Here is a 20,148-nt window from a genome sequence, read left to right on the forward strand (position 1 = left end):
GTTGCAAAAGGCATTTACTTGTCATAAATGGAGTTAGTATGTGAGTTTAGTGTGTGTGGTAGGAAATATTTTTCCTCCTAGAATCTACAGCAGTCATATGGTGATGATTATGTTTTACATAAAATTTACATTTGTGTTTAGGGAGATGCAGAGTGGCACATCTGGTTTGAAAACTTAAAAGAAATGTATTTTGAAATACTGCGTATATACAAAAATATGCTATAATATAGTAAGCTCATGAATCCATCAGCCATCTTCACAAACAAAATGTTATCAATATAATTAAAGTCCTCGGCATGTACCCTCCTTGGTCACTTACTCTTCTCTTTCATCAGAGGTAACTATTATCATTAATTCGGGATTTATTAGTCCAATGTACTTCTTTAGATATTTACTACATATTTATATTTGAGTTAATATCTTTTTAGTTTTACTTCAGCTGCAGAAGAAATCAGAATTATTAAATCTCAACTGGTGTGTGTGTGTAGTTTTTCAGCCTGTGAGCTATTTTCTGAACTTCCAATTTTGTATTTCTGGATAGAGTTGTTAAGTCTCATTTTAACTGAGAGAGAGGAATGTTTAGTTTGAAAGAGCTACTCTAAGTATTATTAACCAATATTTTGAACTCTTAAGATTTTAATCTCCCAAAGGGCAGGGACAAGACCATTTTAAATTATTTACCTCTCTGAAGTAAAATTCTTTTATTTTTATTTGTTTTTTCTTCCTGGAAATTCGTCTCTCTCTTTTTTGTTTTTTTGGTGAGGAAGATTAGCTCTGAGCTAACATCTGTTGCCAATCCTCCTCTTTTTTGCTGAGGAAGATTGGCTCTGGGCTAACATCCGTGCCCATCTTCCTCTACTTTATGCAGGACACCTGCCACAGCCTGGCTTGATGAGCGGTGCCTGGTCTGCCCCCGGGATCCCAGCCTGTGAACCCCGGGCCGCCAGAAGTGGAGCACGCGAACTTAACCACTATGCCACCGGGCCAGCCCCTGAAGTAAAATTCTTATGTGAGGTTTTATTATATTTGATCTGTTCACTGTTAATAGGCATAAGCATAGAAGAAGCAAGTGACATTGAAATCCACAGTGGAAATCTAGGAATAGAATTCAAGGACAGAGGATAATGCATATGATGACAATGATCTTTAAAATCTAAATTCTGATATCTTGGGCCAGCCCTGGTGGCCTAATGGTTCAGTTCGGCACGCTTTGCTTCGGCAGCCTGGGTTTAGTTCCTGGGCACAGACCTAGACCAGTCGTCTGTCAGTGGCCATGCTGTGGCGGTGGCTCACATACAAAAAGAGGAACATTGGTGAGGGATGTTAGCTCAGGGCAAATCTTCCTCAGAAAAAAAAAATTCTGATATATCTATTTATTTATCTATAGATAGGAATAGCAGTGCTTATGTTATTAGGATAATGGAGGGGACTAGAGCATATAAAGTGCCTTGAACCATCCTGGGGGCTTTATTAACAGCATATCAGATATTTTTCAAACCTTAGTATTTGTGGCCTTTGGGCTTGGTCTGTTATTAAGCCTGTTTTTTAATTGTTGGAGGAGGTGGTGATGAGTGGAGTATGTAAGCTAGAAGCTACTCCTTTTTGATTTTGAATGCTCTGAAAGATAGGGCTATGGTAGAAGGTAGGACTGTGTTCACTTCTTGTTTGCTGTGTTCCCTTTCCTGTAATTAGCAGGGATACTCCAAACTTGTGGGGCACAGACACCAGCCATGAAGAAAGAAAGGTTTGTCGTTGACCTGAACCCTGTCTGTAAAGTGCAATATTATTTAACACTGGTACATTGTCATTTTTATTTAATAGGATTTTTTCCATCTGAAACAAAAATAATACAGGTTCATAATGGAAAATTTGGAAGCTTTAAAAGATGTGAAGAAAAAAATCAACCATAGTTCCACCATGCAGAGAGAACCTTTTTTTGAATTCAGTACTTTTCCCTAGGTTTATTTCATTCTCTCTTAATTGCTTCAGTTCTTCCATACTTTCTAAGCCAAGGTTGGATGAGAGGTATTGGAGTTAAAAAGAAGGGTTTTTAGAAGGATGTTTAGGAGATGATAAACTTTCATTTGAATGTTAAGGAAAATGTTTGAAGGTTACAGAAAATAGCCTCTCAGTTTTTTAACCCCATTTCAAAGGCAAAGACACTTTTTACTATGTTTATTGCGTTTTAAGTAAAAATATCTAGTAGTATTTATCTTTAGTTTGGCATGGAGAACATTGTTTATATTGATAGTGATCTTTATGTTGCCTTCATTATGAATAATACTTTTCCTGCATATGGAATTCTGGGTTGACAGCTTTTTTTTTTTTTTTTTTTTTTTACTACTTTGAAGTAGTGAAAACAGTCATTGTCTTCTGGCTTGCATAGTTTCTGACAAGATCTGCTGTAATCCTTATTTTTGTCCTTAACTATGTATGTAATATTTTTTCCTCTCCTCTGGTTACCTTCAAGCTGTCTGATTTTGATGCAGCTAGGCATGTGTGTTTGCTGTTTGGTTTTATATTTATCCTGTTTGGGATTTCTCTAAGCTTCTTGAATCTGTGGTTTGGTATTTCGTTATTTCTGGAAAATTCTTGGCCGTTATCTCTTCAAGTATTTTTTCTGCCCTAGTCTCTCTCCTTTCTCCTTCTGAGACCTCATTTATATGTATGTTAGTGTCCCACAATAGTAGATGCTCTTTTGTTTTCCTTCTTTTTTCTACCTCTGTGTTTCAGTTTGGATAATTTCTGTTGATGTGTATTCATGTATCTTCAAGTTCATTGATTCTTTCATCAGCTGAGTCAGGTCTGTTGCTGAGTCTTTTGAAGGAATTCTTTATCTCTGACATTGTGTTTTTTATTTCTAGCATTTCCATTTGAGTTTTAGAAATATTTTCCATCTTTGATGAAAGTACCTATCTGTTCATATATGTTGTTCGCCTTTTTCACTGTGCTTTAACATATTAATCATAATAATTAAAAAACATTCCTGTCAGATAGTTCCAGCACCTGAGTCATCCCTGAGCCTACTTGTATTGATTGATTTTTCCTCTTCACTGTAGGTGTTTTCTTTTGTGTGTGTCTCATATTTTTGATTGTGTTGGGCCTTGTGTATAGAACAACAGTAGAGATTGAGGTAAATAGTATTTATGCTTGGAGATGGGCACATCCTTTCTTCTGTTTGGCCATTAGTATGGGATGTAGCGTTAAACTAGTCATGAGTTGAGCTAGTTTGGGGTTTTAATGTTGTTATCTTTACCTTCGGTGCACCACAGACTTCAAAGTCTTGTAGCGGTGGCTAATGTTACCCCCAGTGGTAGAAAGCTGTTGCTTGCTAGTTAGTGTTAGGATTGTAGTGGAGGCAGTTATCCTGGTCCAGTCTCAGTCCTATGCAGACCCTGTCCATCTGGGCCTCATAGATGAGGCTTTGTCATTGTTCCTTCTCCTTCCTGTGTCAGCCCATGTTTGCCTTGTATTTGTGGTGGTTCATGGAAGGGTTTTCGTGTCCCTCGCCCAGCATTAGGAGACTTCTGCTTGGTAATCACTGTGGGAGCCTAGGCCCAAGATGGTTTTCTACCCCTCTCTACAGGGGTAAGGGTTTTGCTTATCTCCTTATCTTGGCGAAAAAGAGATGTTTTCCAGTGTCCTGGGAGAGAAAGGATTTGTTGTCACTTCTCCAGTGGCCTAAGGCCTTTGCTTCGTAGGAAAAAATGATCTGGGGAATCAGATGGGGCTTTGTGCCTGCTCCCAGCAGTGGCTGATCACCTCCTGCCCTCTGGTACCATTGAGTGGGACTTGCTCTGTTTTTTTGCCGTAATCCCAGTCTTTTTCATGAGCACCCTAGGGAGGCCTGTAGAAAAGAGCTTGCAAGTGAGTGCAGCCTCCCATTGCATCTGGGACACCCAGTTGGGAAACTTGTATGCTACCCCACACTCAGCTTTTAGGAATTTATTCAATTTAGCAGATTTTCTTTTTTTTTTAATTGAGTAAATTTGATGTGTGACATTGTGTAAGTTTAAGGTGTTACTGTGTGTTACTTTGATACACATATATGTTTTATATGATTGCCAGTGTAATGATATTTATCACATTACATAATTATAGCATAGTATTATTGTCCATATTCCTTATACTGTGCACTAGATTTCTATGGCTTATTTAGTATAATCTCATTACAATTTTGTAGCCTTAAACACCATCACTCTTAAAAAATATGGAAGGCTTCACAAATTTGTGTGTTGTCATTGCGCAAGGGCCATGCTAATTTTCTCTGTATTATTCCAATTTTAGTGCATGTGCTGCTGAAGCGGGCACTAGGAGGTTTTCTTTACACTTGCTGTATTATAATTGCCTCTTTCCCTCACGGTCTGCTGTTTGTGTTCTGTCCTTTATGACAGGGCCTTGTCCCCCTTTGGAATTCATTTGCTTGGTTTTCTTGCAACATCAGCAGTCTTTGCTGAGCTTTGGAAGAGTTGTGGTGTTTACATTACCTGGCATTTTCTTCTTTTCGAGTTGATGCCATGTTGTTTGCAACTTTCTGAATTCTAAGCAGAAACAGAAATCATTTTTTTTTTTTTTTTTTTTTTAAGATTTTATTTATTCATTTTTCCCCCCAAAGCCCCAGTAGATAGCTGTATGTCATAGGTTCACATCCTTCTAGTTGCTGCACGTGGGACTCGGCCTCACGTTGGACGGAAAAGTGGCGCCTTGGGGCTTGCCCGGGATCCGAACCCGGGTCGCCAGCATCAGAGCGCGTGCACTTAACCGCTAGGCCACGGAGCCGGACCAGAAATCATTTTAATAGTAATCTTTAGAGTTAATCTGTGCTAGACTTCATTCCAGGAAGGATTCAAGTGGTTTACAAAAATTCTTGAACTAATACTAGGTGAAAAAACTAGATAAGGAAATCAAAGGGAAAATAAGGATAGGGATTAAAAACAAACAGAGTATGAGAATATTATATAGAAATGAATACCAAGGACCCTGAATGGTATTGGATGTGGATTGCACATTTGGACCTGAGCTTCATCGTGACCAAATTAAAGTTACATAATTGACAATGCTCAAACTTTTTTTTTTTTGCTGAGGAAGATTTGTCCTGAGCTAACATCAGTGCCAGTCTTTCTCTATTTTTTAGTATGTGGGCTGCCAGCACAGTATGGCCGCTAACAGAGCAGTGTAGGTCTGCACTCGGGAACCGAACCTGGGCCGCCAAAGCGGAGCATGCTGGACTTAACCACTAGGCCACTGGGGCTGGCCCTCAAACTTTTAATATAAATTTATTTTCATGGGTGCCTTTTAAATGTAGGAAGAAATATATATATATATATATATATATATATATATATATATATATATATATATATATACACACTAACATCCTATGCCAATCCTTTTTTTTGCTGAGGAAGACCGGCCCTGGGCTAACATCTGTGCCCATCTTCCTCTACTTTATATGGGACGCCGCCACAGCATGGCTTGACAAGTGGTGCTTTGGTGTGCTCTCGGGATCCGAACCTGTGAACCCTGGGCCGCTGAAGCGGAGCGCACACACTTAACCGCTGTGCCACTGGTCCAGCCCTAGGAAGAAATATTTTTTACTTTTACTGGCGGATCTGGTGGAATAAATTATGTAATGTATAAGACGTCTATTTTTAATATAGATATTTGCTTTCTTCATTGTACTATTTCTTTCTTTAGTGTATTGTATGTGCTTTTCTCACATTCTCTGCTGGAAATGCTGAGTAATTTCATGAATATTAGTGCCTGATAATGCAAGCTGTAGATGCTAGCTGTAATGCAAATGGTTCATGAGATAGTTGGTGTTTGAATCTGAGTCCTCAAAACAAGCCATTAACATAGTATTGCTAGCAAGCCAGGTTGGCCTTATGCATAGATGGGGTTAAGGAATTCATTCATTTGTTCGTTTATTCAAAAGACATATATTGCATATCTGCTATGTACCAGGCATTGTATTAAGAGCCGAGGACAGAGCAGTGTGCCCTTTTTTCACAAAACCTATATTTGAGCAGGGGTAGAAAGATAGTACCAGATATGTAAAGCACATGGTAATAAGTGCTATGCAGAAAAATAATGCAGGATACAGAGAAGTTGGAGAGAGTTGTTACTTTACATATGGTGGTCAAGGAAGTCTTTTTTAAGGGGAAATTTAAACAGAGAGATGAAGGAAGTGGAGTTTTAAGTTGTGGGATATCTGCGTATCTGTGGATAGAGTGTCTTAGGCAGAGGAAACAGTAGGTGCAAGATCTCTGAGGTTGTCCCATGTACACAAATTTGAGGCAGCTACAGGAGGCCAGTGTAGTTCAAGATGAGGAAGTTAGGGGCAAGTTCGTGTGGGCCCTTGTAGGGAATGGTAGAATTTTGATTTTATCCTGGGATGAAAGGCCATTGGAGGGTTTAGAGCAGAGAAATGATACTATATGACTTTTGTTTTGTAAGAATTACTCTGATTTTACGTATACCTACCACCTAGATTCTGTAATTGACATCTTACTCTATTGCTTTATTGTATATTGTTCTGTCTGTAGATACCAGGAAGACCCTGTTTTCTTTTAAAATACTTGTTCAGTTTCCTAGACAGTATCTTAAATTTTACTTTTAGAACATTTTTCTTTGAGCTTAAGGAATCTGTTCTTGTGATAAAATAGGAATACTTCCAGAAGTCTCTAAAACTATTTTTGGTCATTTATTTATTAAGGTATATTAATTGTGATTGAGATTCAGTCTTTTGCTGTTCTAAGTGGTGCTCAAGATACTTGATGCCTATGAAGGAAGGAGGGGGAATGCCACTAAGTGGAGAAAAGTAGGTTAGAATACAGAAGTGAGAGTTCTGAGGGCAAACTCAGCTACTTCATCAGTTGTCTTAGAGCCATTTCTGTTAACTTTGATGCCTCATGCCTTTGTTTCCCTTATCTTGACATAATGTTTGTTTATTTAAGTCTCTTCAGCTTCAGAATCAATACTTTGTATAAATGCAGTATAGTATTGTGGGTAAGAGTATGGACTCTGGAGTAAGAATCCTTAGATTTGAATCCCAGCCTTGGGAAAGCTTTTTTTTTGCCTTTTGTATGCCTCAGTTGCCTCATCCGGAAATGATGCAAAATATTAGAACTTTTCTCCCAGGTTCGTTGTAAATGAGTTAATGTGCATATAACAGGACCTGGCGTAGTAAGTGCATAGTAGTGTTATATATTCTTATTGTATGGCATTGTAACCATAGATTTTTTTTTTTTTTTTTTTTGGTGAGGAAGATCGGTCCTGAGCTAACATCTGCCAATCCTCCTCTTTTTTGCTGAGGAAGACTGGCCGTGGGCTAACATCCATGCCCATCTTCCTCCACTTTATATGGGATGCCACCACAGCATGGCTTGCCAAGTGGTGCACGCACTTAACAGCTTGCACCACCGGGCCGGCCCCAAGATTTTTCTTTTTAAGGGCCCTTTGTCATTGGCAAAGTGAGGTCAGTGTTTGAACAGTTTCAATAGTGTTTAAACACTGTTTCTAAGACTTCTTTAGTAAATATAATTGGTTTAGTTGTTCAAGCACAAGTTATCTCAGTATACCCAATATCAGACCAGTTTCAGGGAGATATTAACACTTAGAATTTTAATGGTCACTAGTTTATTTCAAAATAGAAAAATGAACCAGGCGTATCTTTTTTTTTTTTTTTTTTTGTGAGGAACCAGGCGTATCCTGATCTTCTGGAAGTTAGCAAATTCCATCAAAATCATACGACTGTTGACACAGTTTACTGTGAAACAGAAAAAAAAATAATAGGCTAATGGAGCCTCTTAAAACTCCAGCTTTAGGGGCCAGCCCGGTGGCGCAAGCGGTTAAGTGCGCGAGCTCCACTGCTGCAGCCTGGGGTTTGCCGGCCCGGAACCCAGGCGCGCACCAACGCATCGCTTGTCAAGCCATGCTGTGGCAGTGTCCCATATAAAGTGGAGGAAGATGGGCACGGATGTTAGCCCAGGGCCGGTCTTCCTCAGCAAAAAGAGGAGGATTGGCAGATGTTAGCTCAGGGCCGATCTTCCTCACAAAAAAAATAAATAAATAAAGCTCCTGCTTTAGTTTTATCATATTAATCTGACTTTTGGAAATTACTCAGATGTGTTAACATGTTGTATACTGTTCTATATTACTGTTAGAGCTTTGATACCATTAAATAAACTTTGTTAGTTAGAGCTGTAATTCTCAGAAGTTTTTTCTTTCCAAGAGCTCAGTTCTCCAGGCATGAACTGTCATGTTATCTTGTTTTATGCTAAGATGACCATATTATTTATTATACTGTCTAACTGTGTCTCCTCTTTTAAAAGGCTGTTCTTTATAGCTCATAAGCTCCATATGCATAAGCCAGATTTCGTCTTTTACATATTAGTGTTATAATGGGTACACAGTTATTGAGAAATCGTTGGCTTTAAGTGGATATATAATTAAAGTAAATTTCTTACACCTCATTCATATTTGTAGTAGCTGATATTGCCTGTGTACATTTTTGGTAATGTGTGCCACTTTGTACATGGACTTGTGGTACTTGTTTCTTAACCTGGGTGAGTTGAAACAGTTAATTGATGTGGAGATAATTTTAGATCTACTTGATATTAAAGAACAAAATGAGAAAACACTGTAGGAACAGAAAATCATGACTGAAATATTATCCTCTCCTCCTTTTTGGTTAGCATTTGAGAAAAGGAGCTACTTAGTGCATGTTTTCACAAAAATGAAGCTCTTTAGTTCACCCAGTTTAAAATGGTTCATCTTAATCTTATTGAAAGAAGTATACTATTAAGAATATACTTTGTTGGCAGGCCAAAATGAATGTCATTTTGTGCTTCTTTTAGGAAGGATTGTATAGAAAAATTTAAAAGCCAACATATTGAGATTTTATCAATCTTGACTATGACAGCTTGAGATGATTTCAAAATTCTAAGGAATCTGTTTCTGCTGTAGGCAGTCAAGCCCTTCCTCTCTGTACATGCCTTAGTGAATTGGCCTTCTATAAAGCAAAACAAAGCCTACCCTTTATTTATTTATTTATTTTTGTGAGGAAGATCAGCCCTGAACTAACATCCGTGCTAATCCTCCTCTTTTTTTTTTTTTGCTGAGGAAGACCGGCTCTGAGCTAACATCTATTGCCAATCCTCCTCCATTTTTTTCCCCGAAGCCCCACTAGATAGTTGTATGTCATAGTTGCGCATCCTTCTAGTTGCTGTATGTGGGACGCAGCCTCAGCATGGCTGGAGAAGTGGTGCGGTGTACGCCCGGGATCTGAACCCGGGCCGCCAGTAGCGGAGTGCAAGCACTTAACCGCTAAGCCACGGGGTCGGCCCTAAAGCCTACCCTTTAAATTTCCATAGTAGGGTATCAGATTTGCTGGCTTTCTGGGGTTTGAAGCCAGTAGTGTCCATATAACAAGCAATAGCACATCTTTGCTACAGGTTCTTGGATAGCAGTTTCAGTGTGTGCCAAATGAAATACATTTGTTGAAAGCTCTGTAAGACACCTTGAGTCTGAGGAAGAGATATATAATATTTGAATATTTGAGGAGGAGAATATATTTCCAATCCTTGAATTGATCCCTAGTCCATCAGAAAGCTCACTGTGTGTACCACAGCATTTCTATCTCAGAAGTGCCTTCACTGTACTGTCATTTAATGCATGTTCTTTGTCATCACTGGAATTATACCATTGAATAGTATTTCTATATTTTTCTTGGGAACTTTGTGGCAGAAATTTGCTTGATTATAATCTAGGAAAAATGTTTTTTTTTGCAGGTAAGTTTGTTTTCTGCTGTTCAAAGTAAAAAACTGTCTGGTGTAATTTAATTGTCCAGAGTAATTTAAGTCTCCCTCCCTCTTTTTACTTTAGTGCCAGCAAGTTTTAAGCCAAATTTTTGACACAAATGCTCTGATCTACTTCAGTGTAGGTACTGAGGGTATCAGTTCCCCCCCGTTTTTTTTTTTTTGGTGAGGAAGACTGGCCCTAAGCTAATCTTGCCAATCCTTTTCTTTTTTGCTGAAGAAGATCGGCCCTGAGCTAACATCTGTGCCCATCTTCCTCCACTTTGTATGTGGGATGCTGCCACAGCATGGCTTGATGAGCAGTGCATCGATCTGTGCCCGGGATTCAAACCTGTGAACCCCGTGCCACTGAAGCGGAGCCCGAGAACTTAACTACTATGCCACCGGGTCAGCCCCATCAGTTCCTTCTTTTTTGATTGACTTCTTTTTTTTCCCTTAAATGTCTTTTCTTGTATTTAAGCCCACCACTGTCTTAGAGTCATTGTGGATTAGGGCAGGTAAAAAGAATTGCAGCACGTCCTTTGAGACTAGATAGATAGATGTCTTGCAATCTTCAAATATTTTGATAATTTTACCATTAAGAGAGAATGAGGAGGATCGTGAAGATATCTGATAAGAGAAAAAGCCTGGCCATCAAATGGAACAGGAGTTTCTAGAGGATTTTATTTTTAATTGAGTTTGGGTTATATTACTCTTATATTCCTATTTCCTACTGTGCAGTTTTGCCTTCATACATGATTTTGGTTTATAAATCTCTGGCCTCCAAGATCATCATGATTCAGCTGTTGCCTGAGTCTGAATTAGTACTTACTTGAAACGCAACATCGCCACTAGTGTAAGTGCAATTACACGTCATTCACATGTGTAATGCACACTGGCAGACTAAGCCCCCAGCTGATGTGTTAAATACACTGGAAAGGAGTTTTTCACACATTTAAATTGTGTTATTTTCTTACATGAAAGTGCTCAATATTATGGCCTGGACTGTACTAATTGAATCACAGCTGAACTTGAATTAGCCCAAACTGAAAAAAATCTGTTGTTTGACCTGGCAGGAAATTTGTTCTGTATCTATGTGCTAATTGCTAAAAGTATTGAAACATTAGGTATGTGAAAGCATATTAAATAATGAGGTGTTTATTTAAAAAACAGCATGTTTAAATTTGTAACTCATTTTCCAACTAATTTATGACATTCAAAGAAATGTCATTCTCCTTTCACCTTGTACTTCATAACTGATACTAAGTCAACAGGAAAATAAGTTATGTGGTTTCAATTAGTCATTTAGTTTTTTTGGTTTCCTAGTATATGGGAGGATAGAAATTTTTTGGCCTCTTAAAAATGTTTACATAATTTTGTGTTTGTTTAGTAATTACCATTTATTCTTTGGTGTAAAGGAGTTTTCATATAAAATAGTAGAAGAGGTACTATATTGAGAGCTTATCTAAACTTTATCCTTTCAAATTGAAATATGGCTTTGTTTACGCTTCTCTCCATTGTTTATAAATACATGAATTCATTACGGGGGGAGATAGAGGATGGTGGCCATATGGATGGCCACTGGAACTGGAGCTCAGGTGACCTGGGTTAAATTTCTGCTGAGACCCTCACTAGCAGTGTGACCTTGAGAAAGCCACCTAACCTCTGTTCCTCAGCTTCCTAATCTGTAAAATGAGTTTAATAATAGCACCTATTTCCCAAGGTGGTTTTGAGTTTTAAATGACAAGTGTGTGTATATGCTTAGCGTGGAGCCCAGGGAGTGCTCAATAGTACCTGCTATTATTGTTGTGTTTAATTTTATTATTCTTCCCCCAATGCCCTGCCAGTGCTGAGAGGCTCTTTTCTCCAAAGTGGCACCTCTCTCTCTCCTTACCTTCAGCATCTCCTTTCATCCCAGGAGCAGACTGAGGTGGAGCAATTAGCCTTTGGTTTTTATAGCGTAAGTACATGTTCTTACTGAGTTTCAAATTTTAGAATGTGAAACTTTTCCCTCCTTTTTTATGCTACTCACTTAATTCTTAGCTGGGGCAGTGACGTAGGACCTTGAAGTGATGGAGTAGTTATCAGTGATCACTTAAGTATTAGGAATATCTAGAAGATCCTTGGCGTATCCAACTAGAACACTCCTATTGTTACTCATCTGTGTGACAGATTAAAGAGTAGGCCTAATAGTTTGTAAATTCTACTTAGGTTATTGTGTCTTCTCTCTTATATATGAGGGAAATGAAATAAGATTCTTTTAAGGTAAACAAAACTTAAATATATACATTATATTATGTAGCTATTTTGTGTATGTGTAGTCAGTAAATACAGTTGATCTTAGAAAAGGGAGACTTGAAGGTAAGAGTGGTTGTAAAATAGTTTGTCGGAGAGGAAGGATTTAAACTTGGTCTTGAGGAATGGTTAGGATTTGGTTGAGTATGGAGGAGCTAGGTGACGAGGGTGAGGCAGAGGTTTAGAAGAGAAAATGAATATGGTGTATTTAGAGAGCACTGAAGGAATAACAATGAAACCCCACCCAAAGCTAACATTTGTTGAGCACTGACTCTACGCCAGCTACTGTGTAAGGGGTTAACTCATTTAACCTTCACGACAACTCCATTTTACATATGAGGTTTAGAAGCTTGGCCAGGGTGGCCAAGTGGTGGAGCCGTAGTGCTGCCTCCTAATTTTGTTATAATGGAAGAATTGTATTTGTACATACATGAAGTTTATCTGTTGCTGTGTAACAAACCACTCCAAAACAATTGTAAGTGAACATCACAATAAATTTTCACATACCGAAATCACCAGTATAGAATATCAAGTGATAGCATATTACTGGAACCATAGAAGACCCCTAGGTGCCCTTCCAGTTGGTATCTGCTCCCGCTGACCTACTTCTAACAACATAGATTATTTTTGTCAGTTTTTGAACTTTATGTGAATGTAATCACCCAGAATTTCCTTTTTTGTGTCTGGTTTCTTTTATTCAACATTGTTCGTGAGATTCATACCAGTTGTATATGGTTGTAGTTCATTCATTCTCATTGCTGTAAATGGTTTCTTTTTTTTAAAAAATCGATTTAATTGAACCTTTTGAAAAACAAAGTTTGAAAGTTTTTTAGCATAATAGAAATACAAATGGAGGGCCAGCCCAGTGGCGCAAGCGGGTAAGTGCGCGCTCTCTGCTGCGGCAGCCCGGGGTTCGCCGATTCGGATTCCAGGCGCGCACCGACGCACCGCTTGGCAAGCCATGCTGTGGCAGCGTCCCATATAAAGTGGAGGAAGATGGGCACAGATGTTAGCTCAGGGCCAGTGTTCCTCAGCAAAAAAAGAGGAGGATTGGCAGATGTTAGCACAGGGCTGATCTTCCTCACAAAAAAAAAAAAAAGAAAAAAAATACAAATGGACTTAAACTTGTTTTTAAAGAAAGAGGCATTGAAAGTGTTTATGTATAAGGTTCTAAGCTTATATAATTAGAAAATAATTTATGGATGCTAAAGAATATACTATTTTAAAGGGCAAGTTATTTTTCTGAGCTTATTGTTGACATAATCTGAAATGTCAAATTCCAGTCATGTAAGTCTGTTCAATATCTATTCAAAATAAGTAAGTTGTCTTTTCCATTTTTACCTTTAAAAACAAGCAATAAAGAATCTTATGAAGATGGAAGATAAAGAACTTTTTGAATGGTATGGGGGAATAAGTAGGTTCAGTTATGATCTGAGTTAAGGTGGAAAATCGTGGAGTGAGATTTATTTATTTTTATTTATTTAAAAAAGCTTTTTTTGAGGAAGATTGGCCCTGAGCTAACATCTGTTGCCAGTCCTCTTTGCTTTTTTCCTTTTTTCTCTCTGAAGCCTCAGTAGATAGTTGTATGTCATAGTTGTACATCCTTCTAGTTGCTCTAAGTGGGACACTTCCTCAGCATGGCTTGATGAGCGGTGCATAGGTCCACACTCAGGATCCGAACCCGTGAACCCTGGGCCGCTGAAGCGGAGTGGGCAAACTTAACCACTGTGCCACCGGGCTGGCTCCTTGGAGTGCGATTTAAATTAACTTTATCCTAAGCCAGACAAAGAATACTGAAATGGTCATTATATATATATGTTATGAGTCAATGGTTCTCAATCAGCTTGCTCTAGTTTCACATAATTGCCTATTTAAAAGTGTCTTTTTTCTTTGTTTTGCCACAGATGTTTGTGGGTGTTGCCAAACTTTCGAGTAATGGAGTTGATGCCTTTGGTGATCTTTGCTAAAAAATGAGAAATGAAAGTAACCATAGGTGGAAGTATACACACCTTAATTTATTATTTTTAAAATGTGTGTGGTTGGGAAATCAATGGTAGAGAGCACAGCAAAGGAAAGGAAACTTTGCAATATCTCCTCCTCTGATTTCTACGTTAAGATATTTTACATATTCTTCAAGCTTTTAATTTCCTCTCTGTAGTTCTTCCTCTATTTTTACCAGTACAGATAATTTCACTGACAGTTGAGAAGAGCAAAGCAGTGGGAATGTAAGATGAGGAAATGTGTCCTCATTCCACTTCCTAGTTCTTTATGGAAATATTTCTGTGTTTGTATCTTCACTCAACTTCCTTTGGAAGTTGTCCTTTGTTTTATAGAGATACTCCAGTCATCTCCTTTTGGTCCTATTTCTATTCCCTCTCACATCTCTCAAGTTTCCTGCTCCATTATTTACCCTGGCCTTCCTCTCTTTCTTGACTTTGCTGCTGCATCCTTCTCTTGTGCCCATAACTTGTTCACAGCTTTTCTATACTAAAGGTGCCTTTCTTGAACTGCTACTATTTGAGCTGTTATTTCAGTGTTTTTGTTTATTTTGTCTTGCTTTTGTAAGTACAAAATTGCTGAGATTGTTCTCTACTTATTTCCAAGTTCCTCATCACCCATTCAAATACTGTAACTCTGTACCGTTTGGCTTCTGCTCTTGTTTTGCTTTAGTTGTTCTTAACATTGGCTACACATTGGAATTAATTGGAAAGAGTTGAAAACCTGAATATCACTTCCAGATTTAGTTCTGGAGTGTAGCCTGAGCATTGGGAGTTTTAAAAGCTCTTCAGGTGATTCTAGTGTGTAGCCAAGGTTGAGAACCAATACCTTGATTGAAATCGCTAGATATCAAATTGATTCCCTTATCAAGTCAATTCTTAGAACCTGAATGAGTGTATTCCTCTGACTGGCCCTATTGGGAAGAAGCCTTCTGTGCTTCTCTTCAGTCTCAGGTGAGAACAGAGTTAATTTGAAGGTCTTTTGATGCCAGTGGTCCTTCTCTTGCATTGTCTGTATTCCACTGGGTGGCTGGCTAGATAAATGTCTGTTCTTCTGACCTAGCTGTCCTCAGGTATGAGTCTCAAGGTCTTGGGCTGGAGGAAGTAGGAAGCCCATTTTGTTCTTGGGCACAAACTGAATTCTTTAGTATAGCTTTTATCAGTAGTAAAGCTGGCATTTTTATTCCTTTCTGACATCTCTTTCTCTTTTGCTCAGAACTTTGAAGGGGTAGGAGTATGATTATCTCAAATTCCAACACATGCTGCTTCCTCATCCTTTCTGTCCTCTCTGGGTTGAACAGAGACAGAGTCACCAGCAGAACTTGGGACACTTACAGCCTAGGACAGGGCTTGTCTTGCAGGGCTTACTGTTTAGAGGAGAGGAAACAAAAACAGGCTGTACATGCACAGCATTTCAGATCTGTTTCACTAATGTGAAAAAAATGGCACAGCGGTGTCCATTCTGTGGGCTAAGACAGGGATGTGGGGGGAAGAGAGCATGATCCCCTTTATAGTTTCTCAGATTTGGTGTTTGGCTCATGTTTTCTGCATTATACTTCTCCAAGATGTCATCTGCTCCTATACCTTTAAACCTTATCTCTAAGATGACAACAAATCCATACTGTTTCTTCACCTGGACCTTTGTCTGATTGCCTGCTTCGTATTTTCTCTTGGAACATTCTGCAACTACCCTAGACTCAGTAGAGAGATAGTGTTCAGTCATAAGCATCAGCAAAAGCTGGGGTATAATCTTGACTTGGCCCCTGACTGACTTTGTGGCCTTATTTGGTGACTTGCCCACGTTTCACTTTACTCATCTGTGGAGGAACGTGGTGGAATTAGAGTCCTTTCTAGCTCTGACATCCTGTGACTTTCTGATCTTGTGTGGACCTTTTGTGTACTTGCGCTACCTGTACCAGTCACAACGTGTAGTCATAGAATATTCCAGGTACATTCTTGTCTCTCTGTTTTTGTTTCCCTTACTTAGAATGCCTCTTGGTCTTTTCTTAGTCTTAACCTTCCTCTATAATCCATTTTAATCCTTTCTTCCTTGTGGGCTGGTTCCTGATCATCCCAATCCATAAATATTTCTTTGTTTTCTGAATTCTTACAGAGTCATTGGCATCACTGATTGGCATGCCTCAAAAACGTCTTGAATGGTTATTTGTTTTACACATATATTATTTAACCAAGTTGTAAGCTCTTTGAGGATAAGACTGTGTTTTGTGGTATAATGCCCTGTACAGATGGGCATTTAATAATTCCCTTTCACCTTTTGTATCCTAGTTACCTATTATGTGCTTTGCTCATAATAGGCATTCACTATTAAGCCCTTACAGATTACTTTGTTGTCACTTTTGCTAGTAATTAGAATAGATATCTATCACATTTCAACATGAGATTGAGATTTGATAGGCTCTAAATGGAAAAACCTCTTCTTTTTTCCCTCAGAATGTAATTAATGTGAATATTTTGCTTGCAGATTACTTTGTGGCTCTGTTCATGTCATTTACTTACAAAAATATCTACACCCTCTTTCTTTTTAAAATTTTGTTTTACAATTTTAATTTGTTTAGTAATTGGGTATATGAAGATTAAAGTCATAGGGTGAAAATGACGTTTACTGAGATATTGACATAACTGTTAACTGGTTTTATATAAGCTCCAAGAGGCTGGGGGCTTTGTGTTGTTAATCACTCTATCTCCTGTTCCTAAAAAGGATGTCTGGCGTGATGTAGGCTCCTTAATAGATGTTTGTTGAATGATTGAGTGAGTGAGTGAATGAATAAGTCTTATAGAACTGAAAGTATTTATGCTCTTTTCCATAGCTCTTCCTTGAATTTGAGCTTTATATAAGCTGAAGAATGTTTTATTGTATCTGGTTTCTCATTCCTTAATGTGGGAAGACCAGATGAGTATTGGATTTCGACCCACATAACCCAAATTCAGCTTGTGTTGTCTTTTCTGATGGTGTGATGGATGAGACTGAAGGTCAGATAGGGTAGGCTGGGATGGTGATTCTAATGGAGCTGTCAGTTAAAGAGGGTTGGCAAACGGCAGGATTGAAGGGATAGGGCCAGAATGGGGGTACGAGGAGGTAATGTCATGGAACTAGGAAAGCTGAGAGCATATAGTAGAGTGGGCAGGTGGCAGCTGGTCTGAAGGAGCTTTGATGAGGTGTGGATAACCTGCAGTGACTTTTTTTTTTTTTTCTAGGCTTCATAACAGACTTGAATGATCAGGTCAGATCTTTCAAAGGAGTAACATTTCTCTTTTTATATTAGAGCCACAATTAGAGTACACCAACAGGAAGGAAACACGAATGAAGAGGAATATGTCTTTGTTTACTATTTTGACCCTAATCTTAGAGTTATGTTTTAGAAACTATTGTTTGAAAAACTGTTGTCTTCTAGCTACACATAGACTCCCCTGAGAAACAAAATAATTCTTCTCTATGGTTTTTGTATCTTTTTTTAAAAGGGAGTTCCAATCTTTGCCAAGTCTTAGATATCATTTGTATGAAAGGATGATTATAGTTTATTTTTCTGGTTTTGGTAGAGATTAATTTTCTTTCAATTTGATAGGCTTTTGATGGTGCTCTTTGCCTGTAGGAGGTTGTTCATGGACTGCTGCATGCTAGGGATTGTAGTCTTGAAGATGTACAAATCATGATCAATCACTTTTGAAAATCAGCATGGTATTTTGGACTAATGATAACCTGAATAGGGCCAAAGTTAGTTCAGGCCATTATTAGGGAAATTCCATATTCTATCAGTTTCATTAGCTAGACAGAATTGAAATCAAACAGTTAATTCTTAGACTGGAAGGAGATACACTGACTTGTTAAAAGTGATTATCACTGGCTTGTGGTTGAATGATTTTTAATTTCTTTATAGTCTTGTATGTTAAAAATTTCAACAGGTGTATATATTTTATAGTGAAGTTATTTTTGAAATATAGTAATGAATACTAGCAAAATACATGATTTAATAAGTAAAATATAGTAATTTTATGTACACTATGTTAACTTTTTAAGAAAATGCATACATAGGAGAAAAGACTGGAGGAAAATAGATAAAAATGCTAGGACTGGCCTAGGGAAATAGAATTGTGGATAGTTTCTAAATTTTCTATTTTTAATTTTATTTATTTTTTCCCCTAAAGCCTCAGTAGATAGTTGTATATCATAGCTGCACTTCCTTCTAGTTGCTGTATGTAGGACGCAGCCTCAGCATGGCCGGAGAAGCAGTGCGTCGGTGCGCAACCTGGATACGAACCCAGGCCGCCAGCAGCGGAGCACGCGCACCCAACCGCTAAGCCACGGGGCCGGCCCTCTAAATTTTCTATTTTACAAAATTTTGGTAATGTGCTTATAATATGAAAATTATAAAAGAATCAGTGGTTTAGTTGACAAAATTGACAACAATTCAAGAAGCTTAATTAAATGTCACAATTTAAGCTACCCTAGTGGATCTCTCCCATTTTCTCTCTGGTTATAAAACATAGATGATGTGTAGGGTAAGGGAGTAGGAGAAGTTAGGATTGATTGCTGCTGTTTCGTTGGGCTTCTGGACAGATGACCGTGCTATAAACAGCAGGAGAAGGGAAGTGCTTTAGGGGTAAATAGTAGAGTTGTGATAGATTATGGCCATGTTTGAGTGTGGGACATTTCAGGAGGACATGATTAGCAGACAGGAAAACATTTTATCAACTTAAAACAATCTGGGTGTAAATTACAGATTTGTAGTCATAATTGTAAGATGGCAAGTTGATGCAGAGTAAGTGCTAACTGCATTTGGAATTAAAGAATTTTGATATATGAGCAGTGAGGGAAGGAACTGCTGCTCACAAATTGTTCTTTTCATTAAAATCTTCATGTATCACTATTGCTTTTAATAGTGACAGCTTAAAGGTTGGAAGGCAATGAAATGGTCTGTAATGGTTAAGGTACACAGTGTGTTATAGTTAGGATCCATTGTAAAAGAGGCTGAAGATTTCCCCTCCTAACTTGTTGGGTTGAAGTAAAAGTTCTTTCATAAGGCCAAATGAAAAAGTGGTAGTGTGCTCAGGTGATATTTTTGATGTTTTAATTTATGTCAAATATTGGGTCCAAAGCTAAGTTCTCACATTTCTTGAAATTTAACTGTATCATAGCATATGGTGCATTCATAAATTGAAGAACTGGAATATATATTTATATATTTATATGTATATGTACATTTTTCAATTATACTAAGAACTCTGTCGGTAATTTTGTGTTTGAAATATTGTATAGGAAGCATTTACATTTATTATAGTGTATGAAAGCTCTTCTTTAAAATACTACTACTACTACTATTAGTAATAATAATTACTACTGGGGCCGGCCCGGTGGCGCAAGCGGTTGGGTGTGCGCGCTCCGCTGCGGCGGCCCGGGGTTCGCTGGTTCGGATCCCGGGCGCGCACCGACGCACTGCTTTGGCAAGCCATGCTGTGGCAGCGTCCCATATAAAGTATAGGAGGATGGGCACGGATGTTAGCCCAGGGCCGTCTTCCTCGGCAAAAAAAGAGGAGGATTGGCGGATGTTAGCACAGGGCTGATCTCCTCACAAAAAAAAAAAAAAAAAAAAAAAAAAAAAATAATTACTACTATTCATTGAATATCTATTAGGTGCCAGGCTTGTTAAGGATACCCTTTCACAAGTTAGAAAACTAAAGTTGGTGGTAGAAGTGGCGTTTTAGCTCAAGTCTGATTTTAAAGTTTATACTGTTGCTCTTATACTGAGATGTGTTTTGGATAATGTGAGTTCTTGAGCTTCATATTTATTAGCATAGTCTTTTTCTCCCCCACCAAATCTTGAATTTCAGATCTGTTAGGACATATTTACTGAAGACTGCATATATAGATAGTGTATTAGATTTTTGTTCTTTGATATTTTTGTTAGGACTTGGAGTGCTATTGTTACTTTGTGATTTGACCTAGTTTTACTTATAAAGAAGGGATTACTGGCTTGTAACAGATTTAATAAGATATAACTGAAAGGAAATGGGGGAAATGAAGATGGACTGCACTGAGAAAT

The 20,148-nt window shown here is 38.2% G+C and overlaps 1 protein-coding gene and 1 non-coding gene across 13 annotated transcripts in view; one reads left to right on the forward strand and one right to left on the reverse strand.

Annotated features, from left to right (window-relative positions):
* EIF4G3 (eukaryotic translation initiation factor 4 gamma 3) overlaps window positions 1-20,148 on the forward strand; it is a 351,740-nt gene that overhangs the window by 48,332 nt on the left and 283,260 nt on the right. The gene's annotated exons all lie outside the window — the stretch shown is intronic.
* LOC147914133 (U6 spliceosomal RNA) lies at window positions 4,205-4,311 on the reverse strand. Its single transcript, XR_015555889.1, has one exon. It is a non-coding gene; the product is annotated as a U6 spliceosomal RNA (small nuclear RNA).

Source organism: Ceratotherium simum, chromosome 22 (genome assembly GCF_057802395.1).
Source record: "Ceratotherium simum simum isolate JZ-2026a chromosome 22, ASM5780239v1, whole genome shotgun sequence".
NCBI classification, from domain to species: Eukaryota; Metazoa; Chordata; class Mammalia; order Perissodactyla; family Rhinocerotidae; genus Ceratotherium; species Ceratotherium simum.